Source organism: Ovis aries, chromosome 11, assembly GCF_016772045.2.
Source record: "Ovis aries strain OAR_USU_Benz2616 breed Rambouillet chromosome 11, ARS-UI_Ramb_v3.0, whole genome shotgun sequence".
Taxonomy (NCBI): Eukaryota; Metazoa; Chordata; class Mammalia; order Artiodactyla; family Bovidae; genus Ovis; species Ovis aries.
This window is the reverse complement of record NC_056064.1, coordinates 7313987-7335320: the sequence shown is the minus strand read 5'-3', so window position 1 is coordinate 7335320 and position 21334 is coordinate 7313987. Positions and strand designations below refer to the sequence as shown.

Here is a 21334-nt window from a genome sequence, read left to right as displayed (position 1 = left end):
AGGGTAACAAATAGTACTACTTATATTGCTATGATATCATTGTTATAAACAATAGCGTAAAGCAGCTCCTTTGTGAGAACAGAAGAAGGTAATTCATACTAAGGCACTTAAGAGAGTACTCAGCAAGCAGTAAGACTCCTCTGAGTACTAAGTACCAGGGACGAGGTGCAGCAAGGCTGCAGACGGTCCTCCGGGTTTCTGCTCCCCGCAGGTGGGAGACACAGAGAAGCCAGCAAAGCGCTGTTTCCCAGAGTCACTTAGAAACCAAGCGAGGGCTTCAGACTGGGAAGGGTGGATGTGGCTTTGTTCTTTTTGGTGGGAGAAGCCAGAGGCGGCTGGAGTCTCTGAGTGCAGGGGGACGGGGCTGGCGGGGGCAGACGCGGGAGCAGGGAGGGTGCGGGGACGCTGGACTTCTCGGTTCAGCGGAGGACAGTCAGAGGATGATCTGAGTGGGGGAGTGCAGACTCGGGCTTTGGGCACAGCGTTTAGAAGAGGTCCGGGACTGAAGTCCGAGTCTGCCGGCGCTCAGCGGTGGGCATAAGCAGAAGACCCCTAGGGGCTCAGGAGGAATGTGAGGGGATAGGGCGGTACCAGGCAGGGGGCCACGTGGGCGCAGGGGACAGGGCTTGGGAAGGGGAAGGGTGGAGGGTGAGCAGGGTGCCTGGCTCCAGGGTCCCTGGAGGGCCCCAGCTGGTTCTTTGTGCTTTGGGGGTGTTGTCTGGAGGGGCCGTTCCAGAGGCTCTTCCTCGTGGGCCCCGGAGGCTGGGGGAGGCTGGTCACAGGGCTGGTTCAAGGCCCCCACAGGTGCCCGGGAGATAGGCTGTGCTCGGCTCCGGAGCGGGCCCAGTGGTTTCTCCGCCGGCGTCTGCCCCGAGCTCTGATTGCGGGAGGGCGGCCCTGTGCGGACTGGAGGCGGTTTCGGCAGCAGGCGGGCGGGGCGCTAGGCTCCGCTTCCTGCCTCCCGCTTCCTTCCTCCGCCTGGGCCAGCTACGCACCGTGCGCGATTCTGTCCTGAGACACGGCCTGTGGTGGTTCTTCCACGCCCAGAATGCCCCAGAGCTCCTTCTCTGACTGTTTCCCTCTTCCCAGCTCCTGGTCATCATCAGCCTTCATCTGTGACAATCCTGCGCTTGCCTCCGGCTTTGCTATTTTCTGGAATATCTGGCTTTGGGGTTTTGTTAATTTGGTCGTCTTTCTTAGGTTTGACCACCGACTCGGGCTTCCCAGGGGGCGCTAGTGATTAAAAACTTGCCTTTCAGTGCAGGAAATATAAACGACTGGTGTCGATCCCTGGGTCGGGAAGATCGCCTGGAGCAGGGCATGGCGACCCACTTCAGTATCCTTGCCTGGAGAATTCCTTGGACAGAGGAGTCTGGCGGGCTATAGTCCATAGGATTGCAAAGAGCTGGACACGACAGCAGTGACTTAGCATGCACGCACGCGCCACTGACTCATCTTAACTCCTTGAACTTGCCTAATCTAGTTTCTGTGATTCTGTCTCGACTCACCCACCACTTCCTACGCATCCTGTGTGTGGTGCAGTCCTGTGCGTCCCTCACCAAGACACTGACCTGTGTCTAGAGTCCTTAGCCACTCAGTCAAATTTAGAAAAGTGCTTGTTGTGACCTATAAATATGCAACAAAACAGTTAGTACTTAGTTTGCACCCGTAGCTCTCACATAGGGGTGATTTTGTTCCCCTGCCTCAGGGTCATTTGCCGATGTCTGGAGACTTCTTGGGTTGTTGCAGCTGCTGTGGGAAGGGTTTACTCTTGGCATCTAACAGGTTAAGGCCCAGACCGCTGCTAAATATCCTACAGTGCACAGAGAAGCTCCCGCAACAAAACTCATCTGGCCCGAGCTGTAATAGCGCCGGGGGTGAGGAAGCTTGTCTACAGAGCTGAACAACCTCTTCCTCTTTCACTGTGTGTGTCTCTCACCCTGTCACTCGCAATTACCTCCACCCACGCACGGTCCTGGCTGAACCAACACAGTTTCCGGAATCACATTTTTCTTTTCCTTAGGAGCGTATTTCTTCACCTTGGCTAGGTGCTGGAATCAAATAGGGAGGTTAAAAATATGCCACCTGGGACCCCTCAGGGATGGGTGGCCCGAGGTGTGACATCGGGGAGTGGGTAGAGGCCCCCCCAGATGGCATCAGTGTGCAGCTGAAGCCCAGAACCACCAGCCCGGGCCTTCTCCGGGGAGGCCTGCCACGGGTAACAGTGGGGAGCACGTTTAGAAAGCAGTTGAGGGTTGAGCTGAGTGGTCTGGAGAGTAGGTGTTTTAGTTGTTTAGAGGCAGGTGAGAGAGAGAGCGTGTGAGAGGGTTGAGTGGTCGAGCAGAGAGGCCTCCATGCTTCCCAAGATGGGTTCTGAATTTCACTCTACGTCCGCCGTGCCCTGCCAAGCACCGGACCTGAGGCTGAAGACTAGACATTCTTCTTTCACTTGAGAAGCATGTGTCTGTGGTATGGATAAGGAAGAACCAGAGCCGTCCAGCCTGACTCCAGTTATCTAATGAGGTTATCTGGCACACAGGGTCTGAGGAGAGGGCCTCGAGCTCTGACCTGAAAGAGGAGGGAGGCTGGGAAGGCTTCCTGGAAGAGGCTCCACTGAGCTGAAGCTTGAAGGATGTGGAGTTTGCAGACAGTGTGTGGGTGGGCGAGGCGGGACGAGAGCGCCCCGCAGTATTATTCCAGGCTGTGTTCTGTACAGACTCATTCTGGACTATGGCCTTTCGACTCGGGGTGAGTCCTTTCCTTTTCCTGGAGTAGCAGTTGTCTCTGTAAAATGCAGAGTTTGGCCCAGAGTCTGGCTGCAATGTTCGTCCCAGGCTTCCTAATCTAGAATCTGGAGAGAGCGTCAGGGCGACCATGTTCTTGGTGCCAGTCAGCGACTGACAGGAAGAGCCCACAGCCAGACCTGGACTTGGCAAGGACCAGAGGGGCTTGTCTGGAGCCCCTGGAGGGGCTTGTGTAGGGGTCTCCCTCAAACGCCAGGCGCCCTCGAGCTGTCCCTGCTGCCAGGTGCCCGGCCTCCTGCGCTCGCTGCCGGACGTGGTCCCCCCTGTGTCTCCACCTTGGTCCCCTCTGTGTCTCGCCGCTGACTTTTCCTTTCAGGGGGTTTACTGAGGGCAAGGTGAGCAAGACCCACCACCTGTTGTATAAAAAGGGGCAACTCAGCCCTTTTTAAAAATTACAGTATTTTTTAGTTGAAGTATAGTTGATTTACAATGTTGATTTGTGCTGAACAGCAAAGTGAGTCAGTTATATATACCTACATACATACATATATATATTCTTTCTGTGCTACTTTCCATTATGGTTTATCACAGGATATTGAATATAGTTCCTTGTGCTATAGTTAGTTGCCTCATCGTTTCGATTCACCCCTTTTAGCTGGGCAACTGGTGGGCGTCACCACCGTCTTAACCTGCATCGCTGTCGAATGTGAGCCCTGGGTGCAGTGACCTCTGTTTGTCAGCAGGTCACCAGGGGCCATGAGATGCACCTCTGGCTGCGTAAACCACACCTCGTGGCTCTTTACCTTTTGCCGAGACCACTTTCTACCCTCCTTCTTTCTTTGTGCAGACGATTTACCTACATGCTCCTTTGTTAGGGATGGAGACACGGTTCTGTGTGTTCAGGGTGGCAGATATTGTGTGTGTGTGTGCGAGAGTTTGTGTATGACTGTGTGTGTATAGTATATCCTATATACACACACTTGAGGGTGTGTATATATGAAGGTGTGTGTGTGTGACTGTACGTGTGTGTGTGAGCATTTGTGTATGACTGTGTGTATAGGATATAAATGTATGTGAGGGTGTGTATGTGTGAAGGTATGCGTGTGTGTATAACTATGGGGGTGTGTGTGTGAGGGCTTGTGTATGACTGTATGTGTATGAGGAAGTGTAGGTCTGTGAGTGTGTGTGTGTGCATGAGGGTGTGTGTGTGTGTATAACTATGCGTGTGTGTGTGTGAGGGCTTGTGTATGACTGTATGTGTATGAGGAAGTGTAGGTCTGTGAGTGTGTGTGCATGAGGGTGTGTGTGTGTGTGTATAACTATGCATGTGTGTGTGTGAGGGCTTGTGTATGACTGTTTGTGTATGAGGAAGTGTAGGTCTGTGAGTGTGTGTGTGCATGAGAGTGTGTGTGTGTGTGTATAACTATGGGGGTGTGTGTGTGAGGGCTTGTGTATGACTGTATGTGTATGAGGAAGTGTAGGTCTGTGAGTGTGTGTGTGTGCATGAGGGTGTGTGTGTGTATATAACTATGCGTGTGTGTGTGTGAGGGCTTGTGTATGACTGTTTGTGTATGAGGAAGTGTAGGTCTGTGAGTGTGTGTGTGCATGAGGGTGTGTGTGTGTGTTTTGGAAAAGGCATTGCAGGATAATGTTTTTTCAGACAGTCTGGATTCCAGTTTCCTCTCTTTTGACCTTGAGTGTCTAGGATACATGGGATGATAGGTGATGAGCATGGAAGATCCTCTCGGGGCCAGGTTGGGAGGCGCTGGCTGTCCTAGTGGAGTGGACTTTCATTCTGTACTGGGTGGGAGCCACAAGGAGTTTGAAGCTGGCGGGGTTAAGCTGGCGTGCAGGAGCCACTTAGAGGCTCAGGACACAGCCTCTTGAACTCTGGCCTTCAGGTCCCATTATCCACAGAACGTGGGATATTACGTTTTTGGACATGTTATGTAACCTGGAGATGGACAGGTGGGCTGGGAGAGATGAGCAGCGTGGGTCTGTCTTTGGGAGCTGAGCGTGGAGACTCATGTGCTCAAAATTACCAAGAGATGGCCGGTGGGTTATTTCATTTTGTTCCTCCCATCTGACTGTGCACAAGAAAACCCTTTCAGAGAGAAGAGAGGCCACTGATGAGAGGAAGTGGATGGTGCTTTGGGGAGGGATCAAGAATTCAAAATGAAAGCAAACGGGCAGATTTGTAGTCGTCTCTCCTCAGGAGTGTCTATGAAGCAATGTTTATATTCTTGACGCTAGGCTTAAATATTGGCAGGTGTTGGCTTCTGTGGGATGATAGGTGTTTTGGAAGCAGGTTCAGACAAGCTTTGCCCACACATCCCAGGGGCTGGACTGCTTTGACAGCCTGTATCCTGCTGACTCATGGCAACAGCCGCTCTGTCCTGACTGTGTGGTGGGAAGGACAGAATAACGCCTTTGAAAAGATCACTGGGGGCCCTCCTTGTGAGGAGGTCTGGCTTCTGCCTCAGAGGAGTGGGAACACCTTGCTGGCACCCTTGATGGAGGAAGGTGAGGACCGAGGGAAAGAGGAAGAGACCAGCTCTGGGGAAGGAAGCCGGAAGTGTTCTGAGTGTCTGGAGGCAGCCAGGGAGGAAGGGGTGGAAGCCCCAGAGGCGGGGATGGGGAGAGGGTCGGGGTGGGATGGGTGGGGAGGTCAGAGAGGCCCACCTCTGACAGAGCTCTCGTGGCGAGAAATAGCCGACACGTTCATTTTATGGCCTTGGCGTTGAGTTTGAACTCGTTTTCTGCTCTGTGACCACCCTCTGTGGCCCTCACCCCGTCAGAAAAGTCTGCTCTACGTAGCAACCTCGTGTTAGTGTTTCTCTGGGGGAGTGACAGAGGGCAGGTGTGTGCTGTGCAGGCTGAAGGTGGCTGAGGAAACGGGGAGGGACTCACTCGGATCTGGAAGCTGGAGTGATGGGGAAACGCGACCCCCAGATCTTCGGAGAAGCGGGGGAATTGGGTTCTAGATGTCAGAGGAAGGCGACAGGCCCTCTTAGAGGGCTAGGATTCACGTGGGGACAACCCCTCTGGGGACATCTGGGTGTTCGCTGAGTTCACTTACTCGGCTCTAGGATTTAGGACTGAAGGTTATGAAGACATCATGCTAGAAGTCTCCAGATGCTCAGATAGGAGAAACAGCCTGAGAAGCGGAGGGGGACAGGGCTGTGTGGACAGAAGGGCTGGGCTTGGGGTGCGAGGGCAGAAGCTGGAGAAGGATAGTCCTGCGCTTTCCCTGGAGTGTGTCAGCAGTTGCGACTGCACTTCTGCTGATGGTCAGGGTTTGGGGGCTGAACTCTCAGAACTCCAAAAGTGGTCCCCAGCCCGGCTGGTGGGCTTCGCTTGGAAGCCCACCAGACACGCAGAGCCTCAGGCTCCTCCCCACACATGAGGGCGGACCTGAGCCTCAGGCTGGGGGCCCCAGGGGCACATCTAAGTGGGAGAAGTTCTGTCCTGGAGGGGCAGCCCTTAGCACCTACTCCCAGCGTCCTGGGGACTGGGAGCAAGCCGGCGCTTGTTTTGTTTCGACACAGGGATCCCTCTTGCTTCCCTCTGGGCTCTCTGCTTGAGTGGATTCCTGTTTTCCAGGACACCTGGCCCCTGGCTTCTCTCTCTGCTCTGTGGTTTCTGCTGCTCAGCCACAGTCTCCTTTGCTGGGTTCTTAGCCCTCAACAATCCTTTAAGCATTGGAGCATTCCAGGGCTCTGCTCTCTGCCTCTTATAGTCCCCTAGTTGAAATATCACCTCTGCACACTCCTAAGTCCAGCCTGGGCTCTCTGCACGAGCTCCCTCATACAACTGTCTGCTGGGCTGTTTGCACTAGAATATCTAGCCAGCAGCTCAGACCTAACTGCTCCCTGCCCTTGCCTTCCCCCTTGGGGTAAGGGGCTGGCCACCTCCTCCTAGTTGTGTGAGCCTGAAATCCAGCATCTGACCGCTTCTCAGCCTCCCCTGCCACCACCCGAGTGCTTAGAGTGGACCGAGCCACATCCTTTCTGGACCCCTCGGCTTCTGTTCTCAACAGAGCAGTGAGAGTCAGTTCTTAAAAAAGTAAGCGAGACCCCATTTTCCCTCTGCTTAAATCCTTCCAGTGACTTCCTGCCTCGCTCCCCAAACGGCCGTGGTCCGACAGTGGCCTGCGAGGCCCTAGAGGTCTGCCCGCTCCCTGTTCCCTCCTTGACCTCCGCCTGCGTCGCATCCCTCTCCCCGCCCCACCCCTGCGCTCACGCTGGCCTCCTCCCCGCGCCTTCAACGTGTCACGCTTGTCTGCCCCTTCACTGCCGTAGTTCAGGCTACGGGGAAAGCAGGGTTGCCTTTATTTCGTGACTTCTTTACTATCTTTTACTTCTACAAGAAGTAAAACTTCTTGTTCTAGTTCATTTTAAATTGAAGCGTAGGTTAAGTGTATTATGCTATGGTCTGAGTGTTTGTGTCTTCCCCTCCCCTCCAGTCATATACTGAAATCTGAACTCCCAAGTGACGGGCTTTTGGGCGGTACTCAGATCGGAAGGGCTCTGCTCTCATGGATTGTAAATGCGATTAGTGTCCTTATGCAAGAGGCCCCAGGACATCTCCCCAGACACGTCTGCCACGTGAGGATGCGAGGAGATGTCTGGCCTGCCAGGCAGCCCACGTCCGCCCGTGCTTCCACCCTGATCTGTGATCTTCCACCTCCTGGGCTGGAAGAAGTCAGTTTCTGTGGTTGGTGAGCTGCCCAGTCTGTGGAATTTCAGGTTATAGAGCCTGACTGGACTAAGACATGATACAACTTATTTATTTTATTTAACTCTTCCTGAGACAATGGGCGTTGTAGTTATTTCTGATCATGATATCCTTGTACACATGTATATTTTGCCAAGTTCAATGATAAGAAATGAAACTTCGGAGTCAGAGGGTTTATGTACTTGCAATTGAAATGGGTACTGCCAAATTGCCTTACCAACTCCCATCAGTAGTGTATAGAAAAATACCTAGTTCCTTGTATTCTTGGCAACACTTGTTCTTATCAGACTTTGCATGTACAACATTCAAAATGGGAATAAATAAGGTTTTAAAAGGAAGCTCAACTGCATGCTTTTTTATCTGTTTCTCTTAATATTATACACATTTCTTCATATTATTATAGCTTTTTATAACCATAATGATAGTAAATCATCCTCTTTTGTTCAATCATTTCCACTATCTTTTTAAATCTAATTTTCATATTAATCTTTTTTTAAAAAACTGCATCTTTGCAATATATTTAAAATGACATATTCCACAGACAAATATTTAAGAGAAAACTTCTTTATGTATAATTATTGGCATACAAATTTAAGAACATATTTAAAACAAAGCTAAATATTTATATAAATATAGCCAAGTTGGAAGTGGAAGTCACTCAGTCGTGTCTGACTCTTTGAGATCCCATGTAATTCTCCAGGCCAGAATACTGGAGTGGGTTGCCTTTCCCTTCTCCAGGGGATCTTCCCAACCCAGGGATTGAACCTGGGTCTCCCACATTGCAGGCAGATTCTTTACCAGCTGAACCACAAACGAAGCCCAAGAATACTGGAGTGGGTAGCCTATCCCTTCTTCAGGGGATCTTCCCGACCCAGCAATCGAACCAGGGTCTCCTGCATTGCGGGCGGATTCTTTACCAACTGAGGTATCAGGGAAGCCTGTCCAAATTGGATGCATATCCAAATTTATATCAGTGATCCGGAACACCTGAGTTTTGAGTTGTTTTTCCAGATAGTGTGAAACACTTTTCATCCACTTTGCAAAGGACCCAGGCCATCTAGAAAGAGTAACTTTGTTTCACAGACACTGTTTCCCAAAGATCAGATAGCAGTCTTCAATGCAATTGCAATTTATCTTCAGAAGCTTCTTCCAAGTGGAGATCTGTGCATGACGTAAGCAAGGATTCCCATGTACCAAGGCGCTAAGCAGAGGAAACACACCATCGGGAGATGAATGGTAATTCACTTCCACTGTTCGTCATAGAGAGTGTTCTTCTCAGCCATGCTTGTAAATGCTGGCTTGATATCATTTTGCATTGTTTTGTTTCCATCTTTCCCAATCTGCTTTCAGGGTTTTATTCGTGTTCCCCACTTTATCTCCCAGTTTTCCATCTCTTCTGTAAAGAGATCAGTATCTGCCTTTCTGGAGGTCAAAGCTTCGACTCTGGAATCCAGTTCTGCCTGACTTTGGCCTCTTCTTTTCATGCCACCCATTAACATTTCACTGTAAAGCACATCCTCACATACAACAGGAAGCAGGGCCCCTGAGAGGCCAGACATCGTTTTCAGAGGCCTTACAGCATTTGTCAGCGCAGCTGGCAACACGTTGCAGAGCATCAGCCAGATCTCCTTCTGATGCCGACCACAGAATATGAATTGGGTCATAGTCTTTCATTTCATCAAAATATTCCCTTTCTTTCTTGCAAATTCTCAGAGATATTTTAATCTATCAAATTTATTTTCTGGCTGAATATTTCAACAAAGTTATTCATTTCCTTGGATTCCTCGGGGCGACTTTTAACTCCTCTCATTGATAATGCAGCCGCTCTGTCTGCCCCATCCTGCTGAGTAATTTAGGCCCTTGCTTCTTGCGAGAAGAGAGTTCCCAAGCTTGGGCAATAGGAAAAACTTTAAAGTCCTCATTAACTGTTAGAGTTGGATGATCAGCAACTTGGTTCAAAAATTTGTACAATGCCTTCCTGCGTGTCTCAGTGATGTCACCATTAAAGCATTCCACATTCCTTTCACTCTAAACTTTTCTGACAATGGTGGAATAATCAGAGTGGGTTGTTTTTCTTCAAGTTTTTCTTTTAATCAAAGAAAACCTGATAATGTCTCCTAACTTCGGATTCACTGGAGTCAAATTCTCCATGAGATGTCTTAGTAACAATCCTGTAAGTAATAAAAGTTTCAATTGTAGCAACGTGGCTTTCTGGTTCATCAACTGTAATGAAAAGAAGGAGTGTGCCTTAAATTTAATTTCTATTTTATATTGGAATATAGTCTATTTACACTGTTGTATTAGTTTCCGGTATACAGCAAAGTGGTTCAGTTATACATATAGCCATTCGTTTTCAGTTTATTTCCTCACATAGGTTATTATAGAATATTGAGTAGCGTTCTTTGTGCTGTACAGTAGGTCCTTGTTGATTATCTATTTTATATATGGTAGCAAGTATACAGAGAAGGCAATGGCACCCCACTCCAGTACGCTTGCCTGGAAAATCCCATGGACGGAGGCGCCTGGAAGGCTGCAGTCGACGGGGTCGCTGAGGGTTGGACACGACTGAGCGACTTCACTTTCACTTGTCACTTTCCTGCATTGGAGAAGGAAATGGCAACCCACTCCAGTGTTGTTGTCTGGAGAATCCCAGGGGCAGGGGAGCCTGGTGGGCTGCCATCTGTGGGGTCACACAGAGTCGGACACGACTGAAGTCACTTAGCGGCAGGAGCAGCAGCAAGTATACGCTAATCCTAAACTCCTAATTTATCCCTCCCTGACTTTTCCCCTTTGGTAATCATAAGTGTGCTTTCAAAGTCTGTGAATCAGTTTCTGGTTTGTAAATAAGTTCACGTGTATTATCCTTTTGGATTGGACATGTAAGTCGTCTCATATGATATATGCCTCTGTCTGGCTTACTTCACTTAGTATGACAGTCTCTAGGCCCATCCACGGTGCTGCAAAAGGCATTGCTTCACTTCTTCTTACGGCTGAGTGATACTGCGTCGTACACAGGTACTACCTCTTCTTTATCCCTTCATCTGTCGAACATTCAGGTTGCTTGCATGTCTTGGTTATGATAAATGAACCTCAGGGTGCATGTATCTTTTATAATTATGGTTTTCTCCAGACATATGCTCAGGAGTGGGATTCCTGGGCCATATGGTGGTAGCTCTCTTTTAGTTTTTCAAGGAACCTCTATATTGTTCTCCATACTGGTTACACCAGTTTACATGGCCACCTACAGTGTAGGAGGGCTCCTTCTTCCACTGTTTTTTCTATTATAAACAACAGTCTACAAGTTTGTTCTTATAGTATTTTTAACATTTTGAATTAGTTGCTAAGGACATATTGCCAGAAAGTAAATTACTGGGTCCAAGTATATGAATATTTTTAAAGCTTTTATTTCTGCATTGCTTTCTACAAGTTTAAAAAGATAATTCATGCTCTTGTCCTGCTAGAGTGTTCCAGTGGACGTTTTAAGGTAAAGACATGAGGGGAGCATAATTATGGTATCTTAATTTGTAGATCAGTTGGCTGTGTCTGGGGTGGGAGGAGTGGATGCAGTCAGGGAGGATGAGGGATCAAAACTGACTTGCGGGCGTCTGTGTGGACACGTGGGTGCTACTCAATGGCGCTGGAAACGCAGGAGGAGACGTTATCTGGAATGATGATGTGTTTGAAGCTCTTCTCTGACAGGACCCGCCTTTGTGCTTTTTTCTTCTGCCCCTGCCTACCTGGTTAACTCTACTTATTTGCAGAGATTCACCTGAAATGACGCCTTTTTAAAGAGGATTTCCTGATGTCCCCATCTTCCCACCATGAATTACAGCATCCCTCTGGCTTAGCACTCACAGCATAAACTTGCTATTTCTGACTTAGAAAAACAAAAAACAACCAACCTCTCTCTCTTACTAGACTGCTCTAAACTGCTTGAGCAGATGGACTATTTGTTTCACTTCTGGGCCCCCAGCACCAAGCAGAGTTTGACATTTACTAAATGCTCATGATACTTATTTCCTTTCCTCTCTCTGCTTCTCTCCAGGGGAGAAGTGTTGTAGGACATAACTCTACCATAGAACCTGGAGGTTATTTCAAAGACGTCTTCCCCATGGCCTTCCTTTAATTCATTAAATTTCTCTTAGTCATTCCAAATTTTAGGAAAGACATTATTGCCAACTGCTGGGGTGAACCATGGAAATTCTCTAAAAAGATGACATCTGAGCTAAAATTATGTCCTTTTTGATTGTATTCGTAAGCATTTGTGTGCCCTGGGAATATGCTTTCCATTTTGGCCTGTGTCCCTTGAAGGAATGTTCTTGTTGGGCAAGTATAAATCATATTAGCTTTATTGTAAATAGTCTTTGTAAAATATGCTCTCATATTTGGCGCCTTGACAAATGTATGTAGTGACTCCATTACCCTTTCGTGCCCTGTGATCTCAAAAACCAGTTCAGAGTGGCGGAGAGGCAAATTGTGCACATAAATGATTTGCCTTCTTTTAGCACTGAGCCTTCTGGTGGCCCTGAGCAGTTAAGCTCTGAGCCACCCTACTGCCTGTATGATTACCTTGCTTTCACTAATGAGCAAAATACTTCATCCAAATGTCAGTGGGTCTTTAATTCCATGCAAATGTCATGGGAAGAAGTTTGCCTTCTTGGAAAAAGATCCCACCTTGATAGATTAACTGTCTAGTTTATGATTCTCAGCTAAGCTCAGGTTCCAGTGGGTTTTTAATTCATTATCACACCTCTCCTGTGCCGTTATAAATTTCTCTTCCAATTTCTGCTCTAATTACTGAGAAATTATTTACTTAAACCATTACAGTTGGCATTGGACACGGAAAACAGATATTGGTTTTTGTTTGCTTTTCTTCCCCGTGAAGAAAGAAATTAAAAAAAAAAATGAAAACTTATTTTCCATCTACCCCTTCTTTCTTGATCCAGGAACATTTGAGATTATCATTAATGCTGGGCCATTTCTAACCTAGCCAGCACAATTGTTGAATTTGTGGTTTTCAGCAGATTTTCAGTTTGGCTTTTCATCTTTGACTAATGATTGCTTTTAGGCCTTTGTGGCGTATTCATTTCCCTAACATTTTAAATAAATAGTGAAATGTCATGGAAACCAGAGCTTGTTTCTTTCTCTCTCTCTGTGTGTGTCTGTATTGTTTTTCTTCAACAATGATTTCAGCCTCTGTTTAAGAGTGTGAAATATGTATATATATTTCATTCTTGGATGCTTTTTATGTACATTTGGCCTGGGCCGTTATAATGGGCAGATTGACACAGATACCCAGGAACCTCCCAAGGAGGAGTTAGTGAGATTATGGAGAAAGAACAGTCATTTCACTTACTCATTCACTTGTTTGTACATTTCTTCTGTGTGTTTTACTGAGGTCCTACTACGTGTCAGGAAGTAAGTCATATACTAGGTATGTCTTCGTCACTCATCAAAAAGCCAGATAGGTGTTTGGCTGAAAGGGACAAGGATTAAATGAGTAAGGATGCCAATAAGCATATAGTTATAAGAGGTGCAGACCCACGGTTGCAGATGTAAGTTTCCCAAAGTTCTAATTTCCCCTTGAAAGCTCAAATTTCATCGTTTAGTAACAAGCGCTGTCAGTTGCTTTCCTGGAAGTGACAAGCTCAGTGCATTCGTTTTTGGAAAGATGCGTGCCAAACAGGCACGCGAAACACCTAGTGTAACCCTTGACACCTCCATTCCCCCAGGTGCTGTTTCTCGACAAAATCGTCGCACTTTGCTGGGCAGCGGAGGTGCTGCTTGTGTGCTTCCTCTCGGCCACTTTCTACGGCTTTACCAGGGCGTGTTTCAGTGAAACTGGCCTGTTAAGCATGCCTTGTTTTATCATTTATTTTAGCTGTGAGTGTGTGATGGACACTGTGACCGCTAGGATAGCTGGGTGCCTTTGCTCCTGCAGAGGCGTCAGTTTCACCCACAGTGAGGGGGCTTCCCAAGTGGCTCAGGGGTAAAGAATCCGCCCGCCAGTGCAGGCGATGAGGGAGACGTGGGTTTGATCCCTGGGTCGGAAAGATCCCCTGGAGTAGGAAAGGGCAACCCACTTCAGTATTCTTACTTGGAAAATTCCATGGACAGAGGGGCCTGGCAGGCTACAGTCCCTGGGGTCACAAAGAGCTGGACGTGACGGAGTGATTGAGCACACACGACGTGCACAGTGAGAAAGCAAACGTCTCAATATTATTCAAAAAGTAGTTTTGACATCATGGACCTGTGAGGGGAGCACAGACCATGCTTTGGGGACCACAGCTTTAGTCTTTTATTCAACAAACGTTTATCGAACGTTTCCTGTGGACCAGTTCCTGGGAGAGATGCTCTATCCACAACTTCAGGGCATGCTCAGGTCTCCTATATCAAATAGCAACCAAAATTAACTGAGGAGGGCTTAGTCAAGGACTATTTACAAAGGTGTCGCAGGATGAAGGGGAACTGACGAGAAATGATAAAGGCTGCAGGGCTGAGGCTCTTGAGGCAGGAGGGTGGAAGGGAAGAGTGTGGTTCCGCAGACCTGGAGGGGCAGACCTCTAGAAGCTGGGTCGTCAGGGGAGCGATGCAGACCACCTGCCGGGAGTGCTCAGGGAGGTACTGGGGGAGTCTGCATGGACCCCACCTCTCGCCTCCTGCCTCCAGGCCTCTGCTGGCACCTCCTCCTCCAAACCCAACTGGGAGCTGCAGGACAGAAGCGTCTGTGTTGCACTTCATCTAGGTCAGCCTCTTAGTGCCAAGGGCCAGGTGACGGAAGGGATAGAATGGGTTCATTTATTTATATATGGTTGCACCGCGCCGCATGAGAGATCTTAGTTCTCTGATCATGGATGGGAACTGCACCCCCTGCATCGGAATCCAGCGCCTTAACCCCTGGACAGCCAGGGAAGTCTTGAGAATGGGTTTAGAAAGGAAAATGCAGATGATTATGAATTTGGCACAGAGCTTCATTTGTATCATTTTATTCAATCCTGGAAACACAGTGAAGTGAGCGCTAGCACAACCTCATATTGCCGACGGACAAATTGAGGCTGGACACGTGGTGGCTGAATGGTGAAGGGTCTGCCTGCTACTACAGGAGATGCAGGCTTGATTCCTGGGTTGGGAAGATCCCCTGGAGAGGAAGATGGCAACTCACTCTAGTATTCTTGCCTGGGAAATCCCATGGACAGAAGAACCTGGTGGGCTACAGTCCATGGGTTTGCAGAAGAGTTGGACACGACTTAGCGACGGATATGGAAAGCAGCAGCTGTGGTAAGGTCTTGAGTGGGACTAGCCCCCGGATCCAGACCCAGACCTGACCCTCTTAGCTCTTCCACCACGTGCCTGGCAAACAGGCAGGCGAGAAGACAGCAATGCGGGTTTCCTTCAGGGAGCTATTACATGGAACAGCTGAATAAGTAAAGCAATGTGCTGAAAAGTCCTTGTTCCTTATTTACAAGACTCCACGCTGCCTCCCTGTTCCTCCCAGTGACTATTCTTCTGGCCAAAGACTCCGCAGATAGGGCAAGACAGGGCAGGGCTGAGCCCCAAACTCACAAACGTGTCCAGCAAGCTGCTGGGGAGTCCTCGTTAGGTCCCACAAGGAGCCCTCCCAGAAACCAACCCCTCCCCGGCTGTCCCAGAGATTCCTCACCCAGGACACAGGGTGCATCTTGATGAGTTAAATGAAAGCAATAACGTAATCAAAACAGTTTCAAACTGCCCGAGTCCTGGGGGAAAGAAAAAATATTTCAGGAAAATTGGACACCTCATAATTCATTCTTTTGCACAGTCATGAAATTAAAAAAAAACCTAAAATATCTAGGATGTAGACTTCCTAGAGGATTTTCTTGAAACTTAAAAACTCAAGAGTTCTAAACTGGACTGCCTGTTAAAGCTTTATCAATGCCATTGGAGGGTTTTCATGATTTAGGATTTTTAGATCTGTACCTGCCAAAATTATCTTCTACAGATATTACCACCTATGTGTATAAGGTGAAATGCCACTTCTCTGATTAATGGCCTGAAGCTTTGGATTATCTGCATGTGCTCATAGGGACTGTTCGATGCATATTTTGCAGTGATCCCCACCCCATAATTTCAGCACCAAGCCTTATTTCAGGGCAATGTCGACAACATATATCCATCAAATTGAAAGTCAGTTCTCTCTCTTTCGAAAGGAAACATCAAGTCTGTGTGCCAGCACATGAGCCAACATACACAGCACCTCCACTAAAAAGTCCTATGAGGCCCAATTAAATCCCTGCTCTCAGGGAGAGGTCACTGCTAAGCTGAGTGACCAGAGCTGTGCTGGGGGGAGTCCAGAGAGCTGCGGTGCCACAGAGAATCTGAGAAGCTGCCTGGAGGAAGTAACGTCTAAGCTGAGGGCTGAAAAGTCAGATCGGGATGAGAGAGAGAGCTGGACTCTAAAGAAAGCTGAGCGCCGAAAAATTGAAGCTTTTGAACTGTGGTGTTGGAGAAGACTCTTGAGAGTCCCTTGGACTGCAAGGAGATCCGACCAATCCATCCTAAAGGAAATCAGTCCTGAATATTCATTGAAAGGACTGACGCTGAAGCTGAAACTCCACTTTGGCCACCTGATGTGAAGAACTGACTCATTGGAAAAGACCCTGATGGCGGGAAAGATTGAAGGCAGGAGGAGAAGGGGACAGCAGAGGATGAGATGGTTGGATGGCATCACCGACGTGATGGACATGAGTCTGAATAAACTCTGGGAGTTGGTGACGGACAGGGAGGCCTGTCGTGCTGCAGTCCATGGGGTCACAGAGAGTGGGACAAGACTGAGCAACTGAACTCAACTGAGGAAAAAGAGAAGGCACAGGGGTATTCTGGGCAGAGAGACTAGCCTAAAATCAGAGAGCAGAGCAAGCATAGCCCATCCAGGGAAAGATGGAGCACAAAGCTCGTGTCGGGTGATGGTGATGGAAGAGGCTCAGGAAGTGGGTGAGGCAGGATCACCAGCAACACTGCAAACCACTTTAAGGAATTTTCTTTAGCCCAGTGGAAGCCATTCAAGTATTTTAAGAGAGGAAGCAATTGCATATAAAATTTTTAAAAAGTCACTTTGCGGCAGAATGAAGAGATAGACAAAACCAAACCAAACCAACAGCAGGGATTTTTCACTGTCTTCTTTATAACTTTTAATTTTTACATAATTTCAAAACAGTAATATGTGTCATCTGGGATAAAAACAATAAAGCCATTTTCATTATTCATATTTTAAAAACCTACCTTGGCAAAAGACCTGAACAGATACGTCACCAAAGAACATGGATTGGAAAACAAGCATCTGAAAAGATGCTTGTCTCCTATGTCGTCAGGAAAATGCAAATTAAATAATGAGACACCACTGACTGCCTGCTGGAATGGCCGAAACCCAGAACACTGACATGATCAAATGCTGGCAAGGCTGGAGGACAACAGGGGCTCTCATCCACTGCTGGTGGGAATGCAGAGCGGTACAGCCACTTTCAAAGGCAGTCCAGGTCTTTCCTTCACAACTAAGCATCCTCATAACATATGACCCAGGAATCGTGCTTCTTGGTATTTACTCAAATGAGTTGAAAACTTATGTTCAATACAAAACACGCACATAGATATTTATCTCAGCTTTATTCATAATTGTCAACACTCGGAAGCAACCAAGATGCCCTTCAGTAGGTAAATGGATAAATTGTGATATATCTAGAAAATGAAATATTATTGAGCTCTAAAAAGAAATGGGCTATTAAACCATGAAAAACTATGGAGGAAACTTAAATGCATATTTCTAAGTAAAAAATGCTCATCTGATAGGGTTACACACAGTATGACTCCAATGATAAGATATTCTGGAAAAGATAAACATTGTTGTTATTTAGTTGCCAACTTGCGTTCGACTCTTTGGGACCCCATGAACAGTAGCACACCAGGCTTCCCTGTCCTTCACTGTCTCCCAGAATTTGCTCAAACTCACGTACATTGAGTTGGTGATGACATCCTCTGTCATCCCCTTCTCCTTCTGCCGTCACTCTTTCCCAGAAACAGTGTCTTCTCTAATGAGTCAGCTCTTCCCATCAGGTGGCCAAAATATTGGAGCTTCAGCTTCAGCATCAGTTCTTCCAATGAATGAATATCCAGGGCTGATTTCATTTCAGATTGACTGGTTTGATCTCCTTGCAGTCCAAGGGACTCTCAAGCAAAGTAAACTCTGTCACTGTTTCCATTTTTGACCCATCTATTTGCCATAAAATGATGGGACTGGATACCATGATCTTACTTTTTTGAATGTTGAGTTTTAGGCCAACTTTTTCACTTCCTCTTTCACCTTCATCAAAAGGTTCTGGAGTTCCTCTTTGTTTTCTGCCATTAAAATGGTTGGTGCTGTTGTTCAGTCACTCAGTTATGTCCGACTCTGGACTGCAGCACACCAGGCTTCCTTGTCCTCCACCATCTTCTGGAGCTTGCCCAAACTCATGTTCATTGAGTCACTGATGCCATCCAACCATCTCATCCTCTGTTGTCCCCTTCCCCTTCTGACTTCAATCTTTCCCAGTATCAGGGTCTTTTCTAATGAGTCAGTTCTTCGCATCAGGTGGCCAAACTATTGGAGCTTCAGCTTCAGCATCAGTCCTTTTAATGAGTATTCAGTACTGATTTCCTTTAGGATTGATTGGTTTGATCTCCCTGCTGTCCAAGGGACTTTAAGAGTCTTCTCCAACACCACATTTCAAAAGCATCAGTTCTTTGGTGCTCAGCTTTCTTTATGGTCCACATCTCACATCCCTACATGACCACTGGAAAAGCCATAGCTTTGACTGGACGGACCTTTGTTTGCAAAGTAATTCTCTGCTTTTGAACATGCTGTCTAGGTTGGTCATAGCATTTCTTCCCGTGAGCAAATGTCTTTTAATTTCATGGCTGCAGTCACCATCTGCAGTGATTTTGAAGCCCAATAGAATAAAGTTTGCCACTGTTTCTACTGTTTCCCCATCTATTTGCCATGAAGTGATTGGACCCAACCCCATGATCTTAGTTTTTTGAATGTTGAGTTTTAAGCCAACGTTTTCACTCTCCTCTTTCACTTTCCTCAAGAGGCTTTTTAGTTCCTCTTCACTTTCTGCCATAAGGGTGGTGTCATCTGCATATCTGAGGTTACTAATATTTCTCCCGGCAATCTGGATTCCAGCTTGTGTTTATTCATCCCAGCATTTCTCATGATGTACTCTGCATAGAAGTTAAATAAGCAGGGTGACAATATGCAGCCTTGACGTACTCCTTTTCCTATTTGGAACCAGTCTGACGTTCCATGTCCAGTTCTAACTGTTGCTTCCTGACCTACATATAGGTTTCTTAAGAGGCAGGTCAGGTGGTCTGGTATTCCCATCTCTCTCAGAATTTTACAGTTTGTTATTTATGATCCACACAGTCAAAGGCTTCAGTGTAGTTAAAGAAGCAGAAGTAGATGTTTTCCTACTTCTAAGGCAAACCTGCTGCTGCTGCTGCTAAGTCGCTTCAGTCGTGTCTGACTCTGTGCGACCCCATAGACGGCAGCCCACCAGGCTCCCCCGTCCCTGGGATGCTCCAGGCAAGAACACTGGAGTGGGTTGCCATTTCCTTCTCCAATGCATGAAAGCGGAAAATGAAAGTGAAGTCGCTCAGTCATGTCCAACTCCTAGCGACCCCCTGGACTGCAGCCCACCAGGCTCCTCCATCCATGGGATTTTCCAGGCAACCGTACTGGAGTGGGGTGCCATCGCCTTCCTTTGAGACAGTAAAAAGATGGATTGTTCTCAGGGGTTAGAGGGGAGGGAGGGATGAAGAGGAAGAACATGAAAGAATTATAGGGCAATGCAAGTATTCTGTACGATAGTCTAATGATGGATACGCGTCATTACGCATGTGTCTAAACCCATAGAATGGACACCACCAAGAGTGACCGCAGCATAAACTCTGGGTGATGACGCGCCGTCGACGTAGGTTCCTCTCTTGCAGCAGACGCACCACTCCGGGGCAAGGTTTTGATAATGGGGGAGGTCGTGCAGCTGTGGGGTATATGGGAAATGACTGTATTTTTTGCTTCATTTTGCTGTGAAACCAAAACTTCTCTGAAACATGTCTATTAAAAAGAAAAGAGAAAGGAAAAACAAACAAGTGAAAAGCACAGTCCCCACGCGCCGCCCCCCTCTCCCCGACCCTCCCCCTGGAGTTGAGTGGAGAGGAAGGAGGTAAGGCTCGAGGCAGGGAGAGCTCCCCAGACGCCGGGGAGGGAACCGTGCAGGAGGGCTGGGGACTGCGGCTGCATGGAGGCGACGGGCAAGGGGTTCGGGGGGGGATCCGGGAGCACCCACTAGGCTTGGGGCTTGACTGGCTGGTGGGGCTGGAGCGTCGGGCAGAGGAGGAGATCCTGGAGCACGATGACGCTCTGCCTCCCGGCCACGTGGGGCTGTCGATGGAGACGCTGCTCAGAGACGGGCAGTACCGAACAACCAGCTGCCCTCTGTTGCGGACACACCAACACGCAGAGCCAGTCACATTTCATAGAGATGAAGCCGCAAACATGTGGTCCTTTGTGAGTGGCTTTTCAAACTTAGCATAGTATTTTTGAGGTTCAGCCAGATTGCAGCATGCGTCATTCCTTTTAATGGCCATATAGTATTTCCATTGTCTGCCGATACCTTGTATTTTATTTATCCATTCATCGGCTGATGGACATTTGGGTTGTTTCTACTTTTTGACTTTAATGAATAATGCTGCTGTGAAAATCCGTGTACACACTTCTGTGTGAATATATCCTTTCATTTTTCCCATTGCCTGCTCGTATACTAACGCTATATTCAGCATTTTAAGAAATTGCCAGGCTGTTTTCACCAAATGCCCCTAGATCCCCAGTAACATTTTTTTGGCTTTAAAACATTTTGTTTGACAATAGCATATCAACTCCAACGTTCTTATAGTTATCCTTTACCTTTTGAAAAAGATGATTTTATCACAAATGTGTGGTACCATAACTAGTATATTATTGAGTTATGCATGTTTTCAGCTTCATTAAAATGATGCCACACTATAAACATTGTCTTCTTGGACTTGCTCTTTTCACTCATGCTATTTCTAAGACTCATCTATGTTTCTGTGTGTTAGTATAATCACATTTTCACTGCTGCATAATATTCTGCTTTGTGATCCTCCCGTAATTTATTCATCCATCCTCCTATCAATGGATATTTGAAATGTTTCCACCTGTTTCCAGTATTTTGCTACTACAAATTTATTGCTACTGTAAACATTCTTATCTTCTCTTTTTCTCAAAGTGACCAGTGACATTCACAACTGGATACTTGTTAGAAATGGAAATTCTGGAGCTGTATCCCAGACTCATTGAATCAGAAACTCTGCAGGTGGGGGCCCAGCAATCTATAGGTTTTTAAAATTTTATTTTTATTTATTTATTTCGGTTTTCGTTGCAGCATGTGGGATATTTTTCAGTGGTAGCACGTGAGATCTAGTTCCCTGACCAGGGATGGAGACCCCTGCATTGGGAGCGTGCAGTCTTAGCCACCAGACCACTAGGGAAGTCCCAATCTGTAGGTTTTAACAGGCCCTCTAGGGGGCTTCTTGATGCCTGATAAAATTTGAGAATCACTGCTTTAGGCTATAAAAAAGAGAGGCATTTCAGGATTCTAGGCAACAGATTGTTTTCGAAAGTGGTTGTTGTATGTAACTCTCCGTCATCAGTGCCCATGAGCCCCCATGGATACATACCCTTTCAGCACTTATGGTTGCTGGTACTTCCTCCTCCCTGGCTGTGCTCCTGTATCTCAGAAGCACAGCCATACCCTGCACAGGGG

At 47.4% G+C, this 21334-nt stretch overlaps 1 protein-coding gene and 1 pseudogene across 2 annotated transcripts in view; one reads left to right on the top strand and one right to left on the bottom strand.

Annotated features, from left to right (window-relative positions):
• The window catches only part of C11H17orf67 (chromosome 11 C17orf67 homolog), a 37311-nt gene that overhangs the window by 11026 nt on the left and 4951 nt on the right, over window positions 1–21334 (top strand). The window lies entirely within an intron of this gene.
• Window positions 8723–19381, bottom strand: LOC105612049 (sorting nexin-7-like; annotated as a pseudogene).